Source organism: Parasteatoda tepidariorum, chromosome 12 (genome assembly GCF_982258835.1).
Source record: "Parasteatoda tepidariorum strain Cologne lab strain chromosome 12, Ptep-v5.0, whole genome shotgun sequence".
NCBI classification, from domain to species: domain Eukaryota; kingdom Metazoa; phylum Arthropoda; class Arachnida; order Araneae; family Theridiidae; genus Parasteatoda; species Parasteatoda tepidariorum.
In genome coordinates, this window is record NC_141766.1 from 46,027,910 (window position 1) to 46,050,582 (window position 22,673).

A 22,673-nucleotide genomic window follows, 5' to 3' on the forward strand; every position below is an offset into this window, starting at 1 on the left:
TATTTTTTGGTACTATTTTAAATAATATTTTAATTATTGGAAATTTTTAACCTGCATTTTTAAGTTTTTTTAATTACAGTTATCGTTTTAGTGCATAAATGATAAAATTGATTTAAATTGGAAGTGAAACTGTACTCTTCAACATTAAAGTATAGGCACAAATATGATTTCTTCGACAATATATAATAAGCTAGTAAAATATATTAGCTTCTAGATAGATAAATAGTCTTTTTTTTTGTTTTTTTTTGTGGAAGCTATCCTAAAAACTCCAAGCAGTTTTTATCTTGAAATCATTTCTATAATGACGAAATTTTTTCTTCTTCTAAAAAATCATTTTAATTACTACCAAATTTTTTTTTGTGAGAAGTATTTCAATAAAAATTAATAGTTTTTTTCAATATCATCCAAATAATTGATGCAGTTTCCCATATGATACGCTGTTAAAATTTCCAAAAAAATTTTTTTTAGATATTTTTATTTAAACGTTATGCTACAATATTAAAATAAAACGGTCAAAATCCATAAATAAGATGGTATTCAAACTGTTAACTATGAGAATAACCTTTTATTAACTGTTTTCATCTAGTACGGTTGAACTACCAGAATTTTATCTCACCAACTAGGCTAACCTAATGTAGGCACTTAGTTTTTAGCAGCTGGGCACACATTAGAGCCGAGAGGGCTTATCTGTCAATCTCATGACCGACAGAACGGGGTTCGATTCCCTGCGTTGACACCGCAATATTTCTTTCATTCCTTTGAACCCAAGAATAATTTTCAGTATCTTACCGTTCCCAGTTTGAGACCCTGGAGTATTAGAATACGATGCCCTCATTAACGCATAGATGGCAGAACCATAAAGCAGTTTAACAAATAAAAGTATAGTATTTCCCATATCTTAGGATAGGTGAAATAGCCAAATAAACTAATTAAACCACATTCCGCGGCTCATTTGATTAAATGCAACACAACCACAACCTAACTCCAATGCCCATTAACTAATGAAATATCTAACTGTATTGTCTAGTTAAACTTTTTTTTAATACTTTTTTGAAACCATGCTGGTTGTAAATGGTAAAGAAACAGTTTGGATTCTTAACTGTGGTTTTTAGACCATATTCGTTGCAAACTGTTTCAAAAACGTAAAAGTAAAATACGTTTTTCACCTTGAACTTTACGCTTAATTGGATGAACAGACTACGTCTGGTTATTTTAAAATGACTTTAGAATGAAAGTTCTAACAGTGTAGGTATATCTATTATTATAGATAACTTACTTTACCAAAACCATGTTAGTAATAACTTACAGTTTCTCTAATAATAGGAATTTCTGAAACGATAAATATTTTATCCCATGGAAGCCCCTTTAGTAATTATAAGCAGTTTCATTTATATAAGGGATTTCTATAATGAAAATAGTCTCTCTTAACAAAGTCATTTTAATAGTTATATAATATTTTTAGTATGAAAGACATTTCTATAAATAGTTTTGATTGCTATAGTTATTTTGATTATTATATACATAGTTTCTTTGATAAAAGCCTTTTCTGTTCTAAAGATTAAACTTATACATATATTAATTCGATATTAACAAGTACAAATTTTCTATTGCTAAAGATTAAACAATAAATTTGTAGTTTATCTTACTTAATGCACATTTTAATTATTGAAATCTGTCTTATAAAATACATGTTGATAAAGTTAGTTTCTCTTATATTTAACTCGTTGATAAAAATATGCCATTTTAAGAGGATAATCACTGATGTATTTAATTTTGCAATTACCTTTGGCAATCAACAATCCATTAAGATTATCATTACTAAATGTCACAGAAATTTCTACCTCTTTCACAAGACATTTAAGAACATTAGTATACTTAAAATGTTAGATACTTAACGTTGAGATATTGTCTTAACCTCCGCTAAAGCTATCATTAGTTAAGTTTATTTAGAATTAGTTAAGGTAATTACTAAAGCGATGAATACTTTAGCTGCTTTGAGGATTCAATACGGAAAAGTTAAGGCATATTTAATTTGAAATAGTTTTTGGAACTGAAACACAATTGTTGTTGTTTTTAACATAATATTTTTTTATATATTTAAATATTTTTTTAAATAATTTCTGTCATTATTTTTAAAAAAAATGTCGGTTAGAAATGAGTTTTTTCTTTAAAAAAATGACGGTTTTTTAAAAATGTCAGTTAGTAAAAATATCAGTACGACTTAATTTTTTTTAAAGTACAAAAAATATAATATTTCTAACTCTCAGAAATAGGACTCAGAATAAGTAATTTTTGACAAAAAATTTTTTCAAGTAATTTTTTCGTTGTTTTTCCCTCTATGTAACGTAAATGGAGTAAGTCACATTATAAAGTTTTCCACGTTAGTATTTTCTCACAATGCTTCATTCAGGAGTTGACCTTTGGGTTGGGCTCAAAATTACATGACTACGGATCTGAACATTGTTAGTCCTAAACTCTAAACTGGGTCAGCTAATCGTCAGTTATAAAATAGAATAAAATAAAATTAACCTGCGGCAGATATAAAACCAAGCGTCTAGTTTTGAAAAAAATGCAAAAAATGTAAGTTATTGTTAGATGTTTCTGTCTCAACAAATGACAAGTTATAATACAAGCTCAAAATTAAACTTCGAACAAAATAAAAAGGCATGAGAACGTAAAATGTCAAAGTAAGAAATAACACAAGTCTTTAAATTAAATAAACAGAATGATACACATTAACGGATTGACGTAAGTTAGTACTTTTGTCGATGCTTCAAAAATCATAAAGCGAAATATTTACGTAATTAAATTTTATGACTAACTTGGCATTGTATGTTTACTTCTCATTCTTAGAAGATAAACTATTTCTATTTGGGATATGTTTTAAGCATATTGTGACAGTTAATTTGTAAATTATATTTTAAACAAAAGCTCTTGATCCTGTTTTGATTTTGAAGGTACTCGGGTATTAACTTAATATTATTTTGAAGTGGAAATTATGATATCTTAAACTTTTCCTTTTATTGTAAAATCAGTTAAAATAGCCATTCATTTGATAAAAGATTTCGAGAGCTATGCAAAAGAGATTAAATTGGAAGACGTTTTTTTCAAGACAAGAATAAGAGTGTTAGTCTCATTTCAATTATTTAGATGACTTGTCTTCAAGTTGTAAGAGATTAATGTTCTTTTTCTTTTTATAACACAAGACTTTATTATTTGTTTTAATTACAGATGAGTAGTTTTCATCATAAAGCTGCTTTACACAAAAAAATCTAGTATTTTCTTGCTAGTTGTAAATAGTTAAATACCTTATAGTTTTGTATTTTTGGTTTTTAAAACGCCTTCAACAGCAACGGTAAAAAAATGTTCTTTGCCCTAAACTTTACGGTTAATTGGATAGACTGACTGCTTCCGGTTATTTTACCGTAATTTTAGAATAAAAATTTTAACAGCTTGATATTAAAAGTAAAAAAAAGTAAAAATGATATAAGTTGGTAATAATTGAGTAAGAATTTATTAGTTTTTTAAAAATTAGATTTGAATTTTTAATCATATACACATACTAAAAAAAGTTCAATAATTGACCCCAATAATATTGCCTTTTGATTTTAATATCGGACCTTGTTTTTAATTTGGTTTGTTAATGAAGCATAATATTGGGTGTGAGGTTCGATTCCAGTTACGTTTTGAAGCCCAACCAGCCCTAGAGTGATGGGTACCAGCGTGTCTACGCAGTAAATGCTGCCTGTGCGCAATGCTGACCACATTGTCACAATCATGCCGTTGGTCAGTAAATTGAAAAGCGTTTAGCCCCTGGCCTACAGTTTGATTTTGCGGGTATGCTTTAATTTAATTTGAGCTAAAACAAGGCTCAAATTTGCTGAAATTTGAAAAAATTGAGCCATGGTTCATTTCCAGTTGAACTATAGAATCGCGTGATCGTGTATTGTAATAAGGTTCAATTTAGTGGCATATAAAGATTTAGATAAATTTAAACTATATTATGATCAAGAACTGTCTAAAATTTCTAATAATTAGTGTTTTTACTCTTAATAACTTGAAAGCGTGAGTATACTTTTCTTACGATTTCGACTTTTTTAGGTCAATAATGACTAAATCAATAAATTAAATGTTTTTCTAAAAATCTAATTAGAGCTATTTTTTCTGTCTCAATTAGACTAGAAGTCATAATATTTTTAAAACAAAAACATTTACATGTAGTCCAGCTTAATTGATTGATTTGTTCATTTACGTCACACTAGAGCTGCACAATGGGCTACGGTCTGGGAAACATCCCTGAGGATGATCCGAAGACATGCCATCACAATTTTGATCCTCTGCAGAGGGGATGGCACCTCCGCTTCGGTAGCCTGACGACCTGCACGCGAAGTCGAGCACTTCACGGTAGAACAGTTTAACGAGGACCAAAACCGCACACTCTCGGTCCCTACGCAGACTGATCCAAGTGGTCACCCACCCGCACACTGACCGCAGTAAGTGATGCTTGACTTCGGTGATCTGCTGGGAACCATGTGTTAACGATCAGTCCACTGCGGGACTAGTCCAGCTTAATATGGCCTGCCTGTTTAGCCTAATATCTACAACAGTTTTTCTCTTTCGTTTTTCTTGTTATTGGTCTAATTTACTAGAAATTTCCCATAATTTTTTTTGTATTATAGATATGTATAGAGCAGTGGTTAAAAAACTTCTCAGTTTTGTGTGGACCACAAATTTTGCAAAATAAATAAATAAATAAATAAAATAAAATAAAATAAAATAAAATAGAATTAAATAAATAAATAAATAAATAAATAAATAAATAAAATTAAATAAATAAAATAAATAAATAAAATAAATAAATAAAATAAATAAATAAAATAAATAAAATAAATAAAATAAATAAAATAAATAAAATAAATAAAATAAATAAATAAATAAATATATAAATAAATAAAATAAATAAAGAAATAAATAAAAAAATAAATAAAATAAATAAATAAATAAAATAAATAAATAAAATAAATAAATAAATAAAATAAATAAATTAAATAAATAAATTAAATTAATAAAATCTTTCAGGTCTATTGAGTAGTCTGAATGGCGTAGTGCTTTTGAACAAATAAAGATGTCTAATTTTCCCTTTTTTTCAATTTCATAATGAAACAGTATTAAATATTTTTATGGCTAGATATCTCTAGGTAAAATGTTTTCATAACTAGATATATACTAAAAATGATTTTTTAATAAAATAATAGATTTATATAAATTAGTATATTATTTTTTAATATTGTAATAATTAATTATAAAGAAAATGAATTTCTTCACTTAGCTGTAACAACTGCAAGAAAAATAAAAAATAAGTCATAAGAGTTGAAAATGTTCAAAAAAAGTGATAACGAAGGTAAAAGGTACAACCTTCAAAGTCTTAGACTTCATGTTGCATGGTTCACCATGTTGCATGGTCATGACATTTCTGGTAAAAGTCATAACACTTTTGCATAAAACTGAACTATATGGCATTTAAATCATTCATTTGAAAATTTTCCATTCATATGGTAATAGTTTACCGGAAATTCTGGTTTTCAAAATTATAGTTTTCAAAATTATAGTTCTTACACTACCAAACATTTGTTAAGAAAAAATTGAAAAGCAAATTCAGCAGAATAAAGGATTTTTATGCCATTCTCTGAAGTATCATGATAAAATTGACAAATTTTATCACAATTACCACATTTATCGCATGTTATAAAATCATATTTTACTGTTGATTTGACCAAAATCATTAACAAAGCGCTTTGGCGAAAATTACCCAGTTTTTTGGTGTTTTCACAGAATCAGAAACACGGTAATAATTTTTCCATATTCTGGTAATTTTGACCATACTCTTTCTGCAAATGAAAAAACTAATTGAAATAAAAACTAAAATTTATTTAGAATCTATTTCTTTTAAGAAAAAAATTTAATAGTTTTTTAGATTTTGAATACTCGTCCTTTTCAAATGACGTGATGTTACGCTATTTTTAAGAAAGATGTGTCATAATAAAATTTTTTTAAAAAATGTATATAATATGCGAAATATTATTAAAAACTTGCAAATAATTGTGTTAATTTTACGATAAATAAGTAAAATTACAATGCCAAGTCTTTTTGATATCTACGTTTTAAATATACTATTAAATGTTTATTTCAAGATGCAAAATGTTTCCTACCTATTAAAGTTCTCCACTTTTATGCGAAAAAAGTAATTAATTTCACGATATATTTTAGTTGATTGTCAAATACATTCGGTTTAAAATTATAATAAAATAAATTGCAAGTAGAATATTAATTGAACCGCCGTAACCACTGTATTAAAATTTTGGTAATTGAATCTTGTTCAATCTTAATATTTAAAATATACATGAAATATATTTTATAGATATTTAGAATAAAGTTATTGGACATTTTTGTCTTTTTTGTAAGAAAGAGAAACGGGGGAAATTATGAAAAACTGTTATTAATTTATCTATATTAATTACAGTAATTTCATGCAGAAGACGCTTTTTGTAATAAAAAAATGGATGCAAAATATAAAATTTAACTGAATGGGTGATTCTATATTTTTTTCTCAAGAAGTATTTTATAAATATAATCCATGCTTAAAATATTTTAGAATTTATTAACCTTTTGACAGAAAATTTTCAATAAGCATATTTTTCATACTTTTTTCAAAATTATATTGTATTAGATTAGGTCAAAATGAGTAAAAAATGTTGTTTTTAGCATTTTAGAAATTTAGGGTTATGAAATACTGCATAATACGCTAATAACTTTTATAATAATTAAAACAATGACTTTTTCTGCGTTGAAGGTAAAATCTCCTAAATACGGCTCACTTCCAAATAATAATTTTTCAAATTTTCACTTATTTGCCATTATTTAGATCCAAGAGAAACATATATTCATCATTGAAATATCTTTAATTCGTAAAATTGTTTATTGATAATATGATGAAAAAAGAAATTTTTTTCAAGCCTCCTTTTTGGATACTAAAAACTCATATTCTGTAAAATCATAATTTCTAATTTAATGTTCAATAAATTTTTCAACATTTATAGTATTCTAACTCTTTATTTTTGTGACGGATCAACTGTCAGAAGCACACGACACATTAAAACGAATTCAGGATAAATTTACTTCAAAAAGTACGAGTGCCAGTAATTTTTATCGTAAAAACCATTTTTTTACCAAAAACTTTCATGGAATAGAACATATGATGTACGTAAATTTTACTGTAAAATCTGTGAATCGCTGAAAAATTAAATAAATACCTCAGTAAAATTTACTGTCTAAAATTTTTGGTAAAAATGGATTTTACGGTAATATGGATTTTTCACCTCAGAGTGCCAGTGATTTTTACCGTAATTTGATCCGAAATTTTTCTCAGTATACCAGAACCATAGTTAAAAATTCAACTTTTGGATAGTTATAAGGATAGAAGAGTCTTATTAGTTATAAGGATAAATTTGCTTCATTCTAACTTTTAATTATTTTTATGTGATTAATATTTATTTGATTTTATGGTGTTTAGTTTTTTTAAGGAAAGCGAAAGAAAACACAAAAATGTAGTAATAAAGTTTAGTTTTTTTAAGGAAAGTGAAAGGGAAGCACACAAATATAGGGGATTGCATATTTTATAACCGTCGATGAGCAGCTGACCCTATTATGGATTTACGACTACTAATATTTAACTCCGCAGCCATGTAATTTTTAACCAAATCCAGAAGACAAGGGAACTTCCAAATCAAGTATTGGGAAAATTTGGAGTTGTGGAGGACTTTTTAATGAAACTAACCTGCATTTGCGTATCAAGGAGAGGAAAATCACGAAAACCTCCCATGGTTAGCCTGACGACAAGGGGAGTCTAACTCATGATCGGTCTACCACTGAGGATATTTTACGTCAGCACTGTGGTTGGTGCGAAGTCGGGGGAGGAATTCATATCAACCAGTCATCGATGGGATTCGAACCCAGGTCACCTCACGGGAAGGAGAGCTTTCAGCCCTCATTTAGCAAGATTAAAAAAGATTAAATTTGAATCTATATTGAATTATTTTTTTTGAAAACCATGGAATCTCAAACCCATAGATTGTTATGAAAAGTAGAAAGTTTGAATGTTTCAAAGGTTGAAATGTTGCAATTTCATCATGAGCGATACCATGAGCATTTTTCTAGACTCAAATAGAAATTATGATGCACTTTTAGAAATACGAAAATAGCATTTTGTGGAGTCTTTGCAAAGACTAATTGAAAAGGTATCGCCAACGACACTCATCTATTTAATCTAAATAAAAAGGCAGCATTTTTGAAATGGATTAAGGTCAATTAAAAACTCCAATTTCGCTTTCGACTGCAAACCAATTTAAATAACAAACATGTTTTGAGATGTTAATTAAATCAATTTATTCCCAAATATTTCGTAGAAGTTCATTATAAAAAGATTTTGCCTGTAAAACTTGAATAGTTCTTTTGCCAGCAACTCGATTAATTAAACGCCATATAAACGCGACGGAAAATTTTTCAGCAGCATTCGATGATCTTGAAAAGGTTTGAGAGCGAAATTTCCTTTCAGCCATCATGTAAGGATGATCTAGTTAATGGAAGCGTAATTTGATGAGTAATTTGTAGCTTAAATTCTACACGGATTCCATTAAGCTTTCCTTTACATGGGATTTCTCGGATTTACAAAGCAACTTTGTTTTTTTCTTTTAAGAACATAAAAGAAATAAAAAGATTTAAAAGCTCTCATTTCAAATTGTTTTTTTTTTCAATGTTTCCGTTCTTTGTTTGATGATTGGGTAAGTTTTAATTTGCGAGGAGAAAAATCCAGTTTTGTAATGAGATTTTACTAATCAAATGACAATAATGCATCAAAAGTAGTTTGGTCTGCGTATCAATTTTTTGAATGAAATTAAAAAGATGGATCTAATTTTATTGGAAAATGAGTACAGTTTTATTAGAAAATGTATTTTTAAAAGAATGATGTTTTGTCTTTAAGTTTTCACAAAGATTCTTGTTGGGATTATATTTTCAGGGAAGCAATTTTCAATTAGAAAGGCTCTCACTACCTGTCCTTAAAAGTGATACTTTGAATTTTCATTATATTTTCCTGCATAACACTTTTTATATATGAATACACTATTTAATTTTATTTTGAAATATTTGCAATATAATTTACTATATATTTCAAAGAATAAGAGATTCAACAAAAATATCTCAAAATGATAAAAAAAATTTGTATGTGCAGTGCGCAAAAAAAACGAACACTTTAATAACTTTTGATCTAATCATCATACTTTCACGTGCTAGGACTTAATCTTGATGTTTCAAGAGCCTAAACTGTAATATGTTTCATTAATTGATACAGTCGATATTTTAAGTTACGAAATCAGAAACAAAAATAAAAAATTTTTTATAAAAAAAAACTTGCATTTTTTCGATGGATTTTAATCCTTGACCCTTAAAATAAGAAAAAGAAAATACAATAAAAATATAAGTTAAAATTGAAATAAAAGTAATTAGGAGTTTAATTTTGTAATATATATATATATATATATATATATATATATATATATATATATATATATATATATATATATATATATATATATATATATATATATATATAAATTATAAATTGAAATATTGAAATGTGAACCATTTTTTCAATAGTTATCATTTTCATTTGATCTACAATTTTGATATAAATATGGTTATTTTTTAAGAGGTTATTAACAGGAGGTCAAAATATTTCTTAATATCGGTCATGTAAGCAATCATGAATTACATTCTGAGCAGCAGACATTATTATCTCCCTACAATAACCGATGAAATATTATTTTTGGCAATGTATGGTTATAGAGATAATAAACCAATAATTTTGTTTCCAGAGAGGCAAACACGCATCATATTTTTCTATTAAGAAAAATGACTCAAAGATGCATACAAATATTAAAGAAAAGCTGAAAAGTTAATCAGATTCCTGAGCAAAATATTAGGTAATTAATTTTTAGTATTGGTTGTGCAAAGAAGCTTAATATAGGTCTTATCATTCGGTAATCGTTTTGCAATATTGGTCCTAATAATGAAAAAAATCGGAAGAATTTTTACGCACGCACGTTCAAAGGTCCATATATGTATCGAGTTGAGAATTTAAGGTACCCAACTAGATCTGATGCAATGTTTTTAAAAACTACCTTAATTAAAATTAAAATTTTATTTTCGGTAAGCAAAGATTCTAAAATTATTAATCTAAATTAAGCTTAAATACAGGTTTCATATTAAAGTTTGAAATATGTCTTATCATTCGGTAATCTTTTTACAATATTGGTCATAATAATGAAAAAAATCGGAAGAATTTATACACAAGCACATAAGTTCGAAGGTCCATATATGTATCGAGTTGAGAATTCAAGGTACCCGACTAGATCTGACTCAATGTTTTTTAAAAACAACCTTAATTAAAATTAAAATTTTATTCTTAGCAAACAAAGATTCCAAAATTATTAATCTAAATTAAGCTTAAATACAGGTTTCATATTAAAGTTTAATATAGGTTTTATCATTCGGCAATCGTTTTACAGTATTGGTCTTAATAATGAAAAAAATTGGAAGAATTTATACACAAGCACATAAGTTTGAAGGTCCATATATGTATCGAGTTGAGAATTTAAGGTATCCGACTAGATCTGACGCAATGTTTTTTAAAAACAACCTTAATTAAAATTTTATTTTTAGTAAACAAAGTTTCTAAAATTATTACTCTAAATTAAGCTTAAATACAGGTTTCATATTAAAGTTTAATATAGGTCTTATCATTCGGTAATTGTTTTACAATATTGATCTTAATAATAAAGGAAAATTGGGAGAGTTTACAGTCGAGTACATAACAATTGTAAGGTTCCTATATGTATCAAGTTGAGAATTTAAGGTATTCGACTAGGTCCGACACAATTTGTTGAAAACAACCTTAGTTAAAATTTCAATTTTATTTTTGGAAAGCAAAGGTGTTCAAATTAAAATTCTAAAGTTAACTTAAATACAGGTCTTATATTAAAGTTTAATAGAGGCTTAATATAGGTCTTATCATTTGATAACCGTTTTACAATATTGATCTTAAAAATGGAAAAATATCGGGACAGTTTCAATCTTAATTAAAAAGTAAATTTTATTTTAGGAAAGAAAGGCTCTAAAATTATAAATCTAAAGTAAAGGTTAAAAATTTATAAAATAGTTTTTTTCAAAACAAGGGAAAATTTGAGAATAAAAACTAAAATTTCCTTATGTCATGCTGACAGCTCTACAACAAACGTAATGTATATATATCAAAATAATTCTTTTTCGATTAATAATATGGTTACTCGAGTTGTAAACTTGAAATCTTTAAACACTTTTAAGTATACAATGATGCTGAACTAAATACAGGGTTATTTATAATTCCCTCCGCCTGAAAACGTCATTTTTCTTTACTACAACTGGCTTCAGTGGTACATGTTACTGCCATCTAGCGGCAACTGCTTAAATTTAAACTTGAATACTTTCGGAATAATTTCATGTGTTCTTTTTTGCCATATTCGTTTTCGTTTTTTTACTATAACGCTTCGAAATCCCGGAGGGATTTATGAATAACCCTGTATGTAGTTCAAGATTGATTTTTTAAAGAAAAATCATATTATTGCTAGCAAGAAATTCCCTTTTTAAAATACCACTTTAACCTTTAGAGGTCATAGTTCTCATTCTACTACAATGTCTCTAAAACGTAACGTATAATAATGTTCGCAAATTTATTAAATGGTCAAAATTTGTCTGGTTATCGTTACTACTATTTTAAGGTTCGTGAAGACCTTGTTATTCTAAAATGATAAATATTTTAATAAAAAGCATTCTTTTTGACTTTAAATAAATAATTTTGAAAATATGAAATTTCAATTTAAATATAAAAGAAAAACTTCGTCACAAGATTCTTTTCTTTTAAGTAGAAAATGAAAATAATAAAGCACATTCTAAGGCTAGTATGGCGTCCCATCTTTTACGATAATTTTAATAAATAATAAATAATTTTAAGAATCTGAAACTTTATAAATTTAATAAATAATTTTAAATTTAAAAATAATTACGATAATTTTAATAAATAATAACTAATTTTAAAAACCTGAAACTTCATCTTAAATATAAAAGAAGAACTTCGTCACAAGATTCTTTTCTTTTAAGTAGCAAATGAAAATAATAAAGCACATTATAAGGCTAGTATGGCGTCCCATCTTTTACGATGATTTTAATAAATAATAAATAATTTTAAAAACCTGCAACTTCATAATTTTAATAAATAATTTTAAATTTAAAAATAATTATGATAGTTTTAATAAATAATAAATAACTTTAAAAACCTGAAACTTCATCTTAAATATGAAAGAAAAACTTCGACACAAAATTCTTTTCTTTTAAGTAGGAAATGAAAATAATAAAGCACATTCTAAGGCTAGTATGGCGTCCCATCTTTTACGATAATTTTAATAAATAATAAATAATTTTAAAAACCTGCAACTTCATAATTTTAATAAATAATTTTAAATTTAAAAATAATTACGATAGTTTTAATAAATAATAAATAATTTTAAAAACCTGAAACTTCATCTTAAATATGAAAGAAAAACTTCGACACAAAATTCTTTTCTTTTAAGTAGGAAATGAAAATAATAAAGCACATTCTAAGGCTAGTATGGCGTCCCATCTTTTACGATAATTTTAATAAATAATAAATAATTTTAAAAACCTGCAACTTCATAATTTTAATAAATAATTTTAAATTTAAAAATAATTACGATAATTTTAATAAACAATAAATAATTTTAAAAACCTGAAGCTTCATCTTAAATATAAAAGAAAAACTTCGTCACAAGATTCTTTTCTTTTAAGTAGGAAATGAAAATAATAAAGCACATTCTAAGGCTAGTATGGCGTCCCATCTTTTACGATAATTTTAATAAATAATAAATAATTTTAAAAATCTGCAACTTCATAATTTTAATAAATAATTTTAAATTTAAAAATAATTACGATAGTTTTAATAAATAATAAATAATTTTAAAAACCTGAAACTTCATCTTAAATATGAAAGAAAAACTTCGACACAAAATTCTTTTCTTTTAAGTAGGAAATGAAAATAATAAAGCACATTCTAAGGCTAGTATGGCGTCCCATCTTTTACGAGGTGGGGAAAATAATCTTTATGAGGATAGGAAAATAGGTTCTTTTTGTACTGTTCTTTTTTCCTGCATATGTACTTATGAAGCATGCAGTTAAATGACCTACAACACAAGTGATTTTCTTCCTAGTGGGCTAACATACTTCATTTCCTCTTGATTATGACATTCTTTTTTCATTTTTACTGTCATTTAGGCCTTCTTTTAAGTTGAGAATATATTGTGATACGTTAGAAGCCCCTTTGAAATATTTTTAAGCTACTATATAAAAATATTCATCTTGCAGTGATTTTTTTTCACATTTTCTTGCTCAGTTTAAGAAAGATAATATGATTTTTTAAAATGGATTTTTTTTCGGATATTGAAAATGAGATAAAGTGGCGGAAGTGTGTAAATAAATTTTAAAATACATATTTTTTTACGATAAATTTTATGTTTTTATTTTATAATCATCGTTGAACAGCCAACCTAAATTTGAGCTCACGACTACAGGTGCTCAACTACTTAGCCTTGTAATTTTGAACCCAATCCAGAAGACAAGGGAGCTCTTGGATTATGCATTGGGAGAAATTTGGCTTCCTGTAGTATATTTATATTTTTGATGGAACTAACCAACATTTGCGTTACATGAAAAGGAAAAACCATGAAATTTCATACGGTTAGCCTGACAGCAAGGGGTCTTTAACCCATAATCCGTCTACCACTAAGGATATTTGACGTCAGCACTGTGGTCTGTGCAAGCTGGCTGGCAAATTCGCATCCACCAGTCATTTCTGGGATTGTCCGGTTCACCTCATTGGGAGGCGACCTATATAACCTCTGAGTCATTACGGCTCTCCAAGAGGCATTGATTTGTTCTGGGAACTTGGAGAACTTTGTTACCCCGACAGATTTAACGTGCATCAGTCACCATTCAATTCACGGGGATTCTTCGGCCGGCAGGATTTATACTCCCGTTCTCACGAACACGAGTCCACTGCCTTTCCAACCAAGCTATCATAGATCCATAGTCCAAAGTTTCTGTCTACATAAAAAGTATAACATCTAAAATAATACTTTTCATGACATGACATCATAATATTGATCATGATATTATTTCTACAGCCTTTTAGGCCATTTTTTAAGTTGAGAATATATTGTGATATGTTAGAAGTCCCTTTGAAATAATTTTAGGTAACTTCATAAAATATTCATCTTTCAGTTATTTTTTCACATTTTCTTTGCGCAATATAATTGTATTTTTTGAAATTGGTTTTTTTCCCGGATATTTAAAATGAGTTAAAATGACAGAAATCTGTAAATACATTTTAAAACACATATTATTGCTTTTTTAAAAATTCTTATGCATTGTTATTCTATAGCTCTATATTTTATTTTATAATATTCATTGAACATCTGACCCGAATTTGAGAATACGAATACTAATGTTCTACTCCATAGAATTGTAATTTTGAACCGAATCCAGAAGACAAAGGAACTCCTGGATCAGTACCCCCAGAGGTATCGATTTGTTATGGGAAATTGGTGGAGTTTGTGACACAGACAGTTCTAACGAGCACCAATCACCATTTAATGCACGAGAAATCTTTGGCAGACTGGATTCAAACTTCCGTTCTCACGAACATGAGTGCAACGCCCTACCAACCAGGCTATCTTGAGTCTCATAATTCTATAGTCCAAAGTTTCGGTTTATATAAAAAGTATAATATCTAAAATAATATTGATCCGTCACAACTGATTTAATTTTCGAACTGCACAACCCTTCAAAAGTTAAAGTACAGTGTGCAAAAAATATAATAATAAATGGACAACCCTGAATAGCTTCTGATCTAATGATCGGATCTTAGCCTTCTAGGATTCTATCTTAACGGCTCAAGGGGGGTGCTTCAAATATGCTGATTAATTAGTTACAGACGATATTTTAAAATATGAAGTAAGTTTTTTTATCGGATTGAGATTTCTGGACCCCAAAATATAGGAAATAGCCGCAATCTGGAAAATATGATCCCCATAATTTGATCAGGAGAGAGTTCCAAAGTTTGGACTTTTTAATGTTAATTTTACTTTTTTCGTTTTTCACCATTACAAATTTGATTGGGCAAAATACAAAATTTGAGTAAAATTGTTCGAACAGTTCCCGAAAAGTCGCATTTCACGTATACCACTTTATTAGAATTAGTTTTATCGACAATTAAATAAATTAATGAAAACTGTAGATATTTACGAAAAGTAATTTTTTGCATGGAGTTATCTTTGGATAAACGAAATATATAATTAAGTGCAAAATTTTTTCAAATTGCTTAAAAAGTTTTCGAGATATGGAGAAATGCGCCAAAAATCCGCATAACATTAAGTTGTCCAAACTTTAAACCGATTTACAGATTGCAGTCACCTCCTATATTTTTGAAATCAGAAATCCAAATCCGTCGGAAAAAGGTATATTTAATCAGAGAAAGTATGATTTTGTGTCTGACTTTGTATATTAAACAATGTCTGTACTAACTATTTAGCATATTTGAGTTCCCCACTTTGAACCATTAAGATTGAGTCGCACAATGTGAAGTTCCGATCATCAGGTCAAAAGTTATTCAAAGTGGTCCTTTTTGCTTACTATACATCATTAGTATTCTTTTGGGTTAATGATTGTTTTGTCAAATGAAGATGCGGATTAAAAGAGCCTCCGGTTTCAGCGATTACTCAGTAAGTATTTGCTCGATCGATGTCAGGCGAGTTGGCGATTCTAGGATTGACATTACGAATGATTCTGCGATCCATTTTAAGATGATATCCGTATAAAATCCATTTGGTGCAAATGAAGAAACTTCAAGAAAATAAAACACGCGCTGAATTTGCTTGCCTTTTTTTTGTCGACTATGGAAGTTGATGACGTAAGTTCTTGGCGAATTCTATGATCAAATAAGGCGCACCTTTTTTTAGATGGAGCTGTGAATAATCAATATTGCTGCTTGTGGCGTGCTTCACCCGCTATTTTCCTACCTCAAAAGCCTTCATGGTATGGATTTACTGCTGATTATATCCTTGGACTTTTTTTATTTTAAACTCTTCAACATCCTCTTCACCAACTCTTTAACGTCCTCAACATGTTCTGCCACTACTGCACTGCACAGTGGACTACTTCAAAAGCAAGTTATTTCTACTTTACAGGAACGGCTATGTTTGCAGACCACTGTCTTCGTAAACGAAGAAGAAACTTCCCACATTTGGCGCCAATTCAAAGAACTTCTTAGTGTTAACTTTGGCGCGGATTCTGTAATTACCAGAGCTTTTCCGAATGTCTGGCATTTGGGTTCTTGCACAAATTTTATTTTTCGTAAATATGTTTCATTTTTCATGCGGCGAATTAATTTTTTTTTTCATTTACTTTTTCAAAAGTCGCTGGATATTGTCTTCGAGAAACCTCAGTGAAAAGTAAGCAAGAAAAAGTACGTTTTTGTTACTTGGCACAAAGAAAAAAATGCTTGCTTGAAAAAGCACCATTATGCACCGCAAAGCACCGCAATTTTACTTGAAAAAGCACCATTATGAACGAAATTATCAAATAACCTTTGTAATTGATGTATAATATTCCAATATAATTTCGTTAATATGGTTGGCAAAAGGCTATTTGAACTCAATTGACATGTATTTACTGAGAATAATTTCAAGAGTTATCTAAACACATTTTTGAATATTTTTTCGAAAAAAATTAAATTTCAATTTTTGCTATTTTACCTTTCAGCAAAAGTTATTCAAATCGTCCGCAAAGTATTTTAAAATTAAAAAATAATATTTTAATTTTTGTTTTGACTGAAAATGTCCAGCTGGAATATTAATAATTTTTAGTTATATTACAGGAAAAAAAAGAACTCTAATTTTTTTTTAGCATTTTTTGTTACTAGCATTTGAAAATTTATAAAACTTTCTAAGCTTAAAATTACATATTTTATTCTTTTTAGTTGTTTTTTAAAAGGGTTTCGAAACTGAAAATGAAATTTTTAACAATCAAAGCTGTTCCATAAAATTTTAGGGTAAAGTTGTACTGTGAAAGGTACTGGCACCCTAAGTGCCTGTACAATACCGTAATTTTTCAGAATTTTTTTTAACAGTGTAGTTGATTGAAATGACACCTTAGCAATAAAAACTTATTTATCATGTATGCTGCATAATCTAAAATAACGAAAGTTTATCGTAAAAGCAATAACGAAGAGATTTTAGCGGCATATTTAAAAAAGAAAAAATTCATTGCTCTAACAAGGTCTTATTTTTTTTTATTACAGTAAGTGGCATAGTTTACAGAGAAATATATATTTGCTAACTAGATAAGTTAAACACATCTTGTGCTGGTCCAAGGAAAAATACAGAGACTGGTACAAGGTACAACAATCTTATACTTTTTTTAAAATTCCTTTAGGTATTTACAAACTAAATGATTATTTTTCTTAAAAAAATGGTATTTTTATCTTGAAGAGAATGGCATTTTAATACCTATATATATTAGTTATGTTTTCGAAAGATAGTATTATTGGGATTTATGTTCCATCTAAATTTATTACAAAATTATTTCAGCAACTCAAAAACCAAAAACAGTACTCATGCTTGGAAACCTTTAAATGGTTAACTACGCAGCAGAGAGTATCTCTCTTTAGAGGTATCAAATGCTTATCCTGATATCATAATTTTTCCAATGGGTATTTTAAAAGGTACAACAAATTCAGTAAAGGTTCAACAAAGGTTCGGCCTACTACAAACTCCCCTATTGTTTAATAAAATCGATTCTACCTAGATATAACGAATTTAATCTTTCGTTTTACAATTTTTTTTCCATTTATTTTTAATCTGTTTTCAAAGGCAGGTATTATAGGGTTTTATTTTCCGTTTAAATTTATTAAAAAATTATTTCAGCAACTTAAAAACCAAAAACAGTACTCATGCTTGGAAACCTTTAAATGGTTAACTACGCAGCAGAGAGTATATCTCATTAGAGGTATCAAGTACTTATGCTAATTGCATAATTTTTCCAATGGATATCCTAATAGGTACAGCAAAGGTTCAAACTACTTCAAACTCCTTTATTGTTTACTAAAATCGATTCTACTTAGATATAGCTAATTTAATCTTTCGTTTTACATTTCTTTTTTCATTTATTTTTAATCTGTTTTCAAAAGCAAGTATTATAGGGTTTTATTTTCCATTTAAATTTATTAAAAAATTATTTCAGCAACTTAAAAACCAAAAACAGTACTCATGCTTGGAAACCTTTAAATGGTTAATTACGCAGCAGAGAGTATCTCTCATTAGAGGTATCAAATACTTATGCTGATTGCATAATTTTTCCAATGGATATCTTAATAGGTACAGCAAAGGTTCAAACTACTTCAAACTCCTCTATTGTTTACTAAAATCGATTCTACTTAGATATAGCTAATTTAATCTTTCGTTTTACATTTCTTTTTTCATTTATTTTTAATCTGTTTTCAAAAGCAAGTATTATAGGGTTTTATTTTCCATTTAAATTTATTAAAAAATTATTTCAGCAACTTAAAAACAAAGAAACAGTACTCATGCTTGGAAACCTTTAAATGGTTAACTACGCAGCAGAAAGTATCTCTCATTAGAGGTATCAAATACTTATGCTGATTGTATAATTTTTCCAATGAATATTTTAGAAGGTACAGCAAAGGTTCAAACTACTACAAACTCCTCTATTGTTTGCTAAAATCGATTCTACTGAGATATAGCTAATTTAATCCTTCGTTTATATTTTTTTCACTTATTTTTAATCTGTTTTCAAAAGTAAGTATTATAGGGTTTTATTTTCCATTTGAATTCATTTGAAAATTATTTAAGCAACTTAAAAACCGAAAACAGTACTCATTCTTGGAAAGTTTTAAATGGTTAACTACGCAGCAGAGAGTATTGATTATTAGAGGTATCAAATACTTATGCTAATTGCATAATTTTTCCGATCTGTATTTTAAAGGGTACAGCAAATTCAGGAAAGGTACAACAAAGGTTAAAGCTAGTGCAAACTCCCCTATTGTTTACTAAAATCCATTCTACTTAGATATAGCGAATGTAATCTTTCGTTTTACCATTTTTTTTTCATTTGTTTTTAATCTGTTTTCAGAAGCAGGTATTATATGGTTTTATTTTCCATTTAAATTTGTTAAAAATCTATTTCAACAACTTAAAGACAAAGAACAGTACTCATGCTTTTAAACCTTTAAATGGTTAACTACGCTGCAGAGAGTATCTCTCATTAGAGGTAGCAAATACTTATGCTGATTGCATAATTTTTTTAATGCGCATCTTAAAAGCTACAGCAAGTTCAGTAAAGGTACAATAAAGGTTCAAATTACTACAACTCCCTTATTGTTTACTATTGTTTACATTATCGATTCTACTTAGATATAGCGAATTTAATTTCTCGCTTTACATTTTTTTTCATTTATTTTTAATCTGTTTTCAAAGGCAGATATTATAGGGTATTATTTTCCTTTTAAATGTATAAAAAATTATTATTTCAGCAACTTAAAAACGAAAAATAGTACTCCTGCTTGGAAACCTTTAAATGGTTAACGACGCAGCAGAGAGTATCGCTTATTAGAGGTATCAAATACTTATGCCGATTGCATAATTTTTTTAATGGGTATCTCTAAAGGTACAGCAAATTCAAGCTTCTACAAACTCCCCTATTGTTTACTAAAATCGATTTTACTTATATATCGAATTTAATCTTCCGTTTTAAAATTTTTTTTCATTTCTTTTTAATCTGTGATTGTTTTAGACTGTTTAAGCTTCACATTCCGAACGAATTAAACTCAAAGATATTTTTGGTTGTTGTTTAGTTTTCCCACAAAAAGATTTTTCAATACACCTGTTCAATAAAAAAGTAAATAACTAAATCAGGAATATCCACTTTGACAGTAGAGATTGCGAAGGTATCGTGTACTTCTAAGATCAATCACTTTGCCACTCCAAAGAAGCCCTCAAATGGTGGATAGTTTCTTTTCGAGTATTTTTGCAATTGATTTATTTTGAGCATGGTTTGGGGAGAGGTTCCTCTGGGGAACAAATAGAATAAAAAACAATTTGGTCTAGGAAAGAAAAAAAAATGTTTTATACTAAAAAAGTGGAAGAAATGTCCGCGGTTCAAAAATTCTTTTCCATCTTTGCTTTCAGACAGCGATACAGAGCATCTGCAAATTATTTATAGCGACTGGAACACACAAATATAATTTTTTCTTTCTTTCTGGGTAGGGAAAAGAACAACGAAACTGAATACAAAAGGGAATTGAAAGGGGAAAAAGACGATTGAAAGATTTGAAAAGGGATTTTCATGCGATCGAAAGAAATCTGTTTAGTTTTACGGTTGAAGTGTTTTTACGCAATATTGAATGCAAAAATAATGTATAAGAATAACATTAAGTGATTTATAAAGTCCAGTATGTGATTGTGAATTGCATGGCATATGGATTCTGTATATTATTCGTATTAAAATTCTCTCGACAAAATACTTAGCATTTTATCAAATGCGGAGAAAAAATGTTAAAATAATAAAAAAAAAGTATTTGTAAGCTTATGAAATAATCAATAAATTAATTTCTTTATCTAAAAAGCAACAACCTTCCGATGATCAAAACTACCAGAATATGGTAAACTTTACCGCTCTATGGGAACACCAAAAATGTCGGTAATTCCTTCGAAACGTTTTTGGTGATGATTTTGTTAAAATTAACAATAAAATATGGTTTTATGATTGATAAAAATTGGTACCGTAAACCGGGGCGAGTCTACCCATTTTTTCAGTTTGTCAACTTTCAAGTGGTCATACTTTTGTAAATATTAAAGGTAAAAGGCTTTTAATAGGTGTTTTGGAATCGCTATTTATCCCTCTTTAAAGCTGTGAAATCGATTTTAGAAAATATTAACAGTTACGCTGTTACTGTATATTTTTATAGAACTGCTGACAAATCTCTCGTATGGGGCGAGTCTACCCATTCTACTAAAATGAATGTTAACATTGTAAATAATCAAATTTTACTATTAAATTGTTATTTTAGTTACTATATAGGATATTTATGAAGTAAAATTCATAACTTTATTATATATTCCATTTTTTTATTCATAAAATAACACAAATTGAGTATTTGATCGATTATCACATTTTGATCACAGTTTTGTTTTTATAATCATTAACATTATAAAATAAAATTTTTTTCTGATTATTGTTGATAAAAATAAATTAAAATTAATGTAAATTTACAATTAAATAATTAATAAATAATAACAATTAAAGATTATTAACAAAATCGAAATTCAAACATTGGGAATCATGAAAAATCCTTTTCCCATTCTTTTGGGAGGTAATAATAATTTATAAATAATAATTTATTTAACTTGCATTAAATAAAAAAAGTTAATTTTGTAATATAAAAATTGAAAAAATAGGTGAAATAAACATATTTTATATTTACATTTATATTTAACTTATAAGTTTTCTTATTAATGATAAATTTATCAAAGCAGAATTAAAATAATATACTCAAATCCATTTAAAATGACTTAATTTTAATATAAACAAAGTTCTAAATTATATTATTATGCTTTATTAAAACTAAATACGAATGGGTAGACTCGCCCCGCGAATTCTGGCTTTTTGTTTACAACAGTAAAACTTACATTCTTTTTGTTTTTTTTCATATAAAATTAATGTAATCTTATTCTTAGATAAGTTTATCACTTAACCAAACTGAAAATAGTAATAATAATAATATACTTACGGAGCACCAACTAAAAGTTTGCTGATTTTCAATACAAATCTCTCAAAAGACGTTTGAACAGGTCGGTTAAAAAGACACCAAATAAATAAAAACGGATCAAACTACTACAACGCCATCTTCCTTAGAGTCTGAACTAAGTCCTCCGTCGGTAAAAAAATTTTTATTTGCAATTTAAAATAGTGAAAATTAAATAAAACTAAAATGGGTAGACTCGCCCCTGGATGGGTAGACTCGCCCCGGTTTACGGTAAGTGATGCGAAATTTGGAAATTTTTATCATGATACCTTAGAGCATGGCATAAACACTATATATTCAGTTAAATTTACTCTTTATTATTTTTTTTTTCTAAATGTGAGGCAATAAGAAAACTAATAATGAAACCAAAATTTCCTTTAAACTGTTTTCATATGAAGATAATTTTTTTTTTAAATGAATGGCTTAAATATTGTAAATTTTGGTTTTATTATGTTTTTTTTATGTTAATAATTATGTTTTTTTTGAAATGTCATAACCAAATAGTGCGGTAATTTTACACGAATTTTTTTCTCAGTCCGAATTACTTTTATTTCAGTTTTAAACTACAAACTACCAGTAATTTGTTAAGTCTTTATTTGAAATGGCATATTCTGATCTATTATAAATATTTTTT

General features: G+C 27.7%; 1 protein-coding gene across 3 annotated transcripts in view; it reads right to left on the bottom strand.

Moving 5' to 3' along the window:
- LOC107439647 (5-hydroxytryptamine receptor-like) overlaps nt 1-22,673 on the bottom strand; it is a 497,423-nt gene that overhangs the window by 14,894 nt on the left and 459,856 nt on the right. The gene's annotated exons all lie outside the window — the stretch shown is intronic.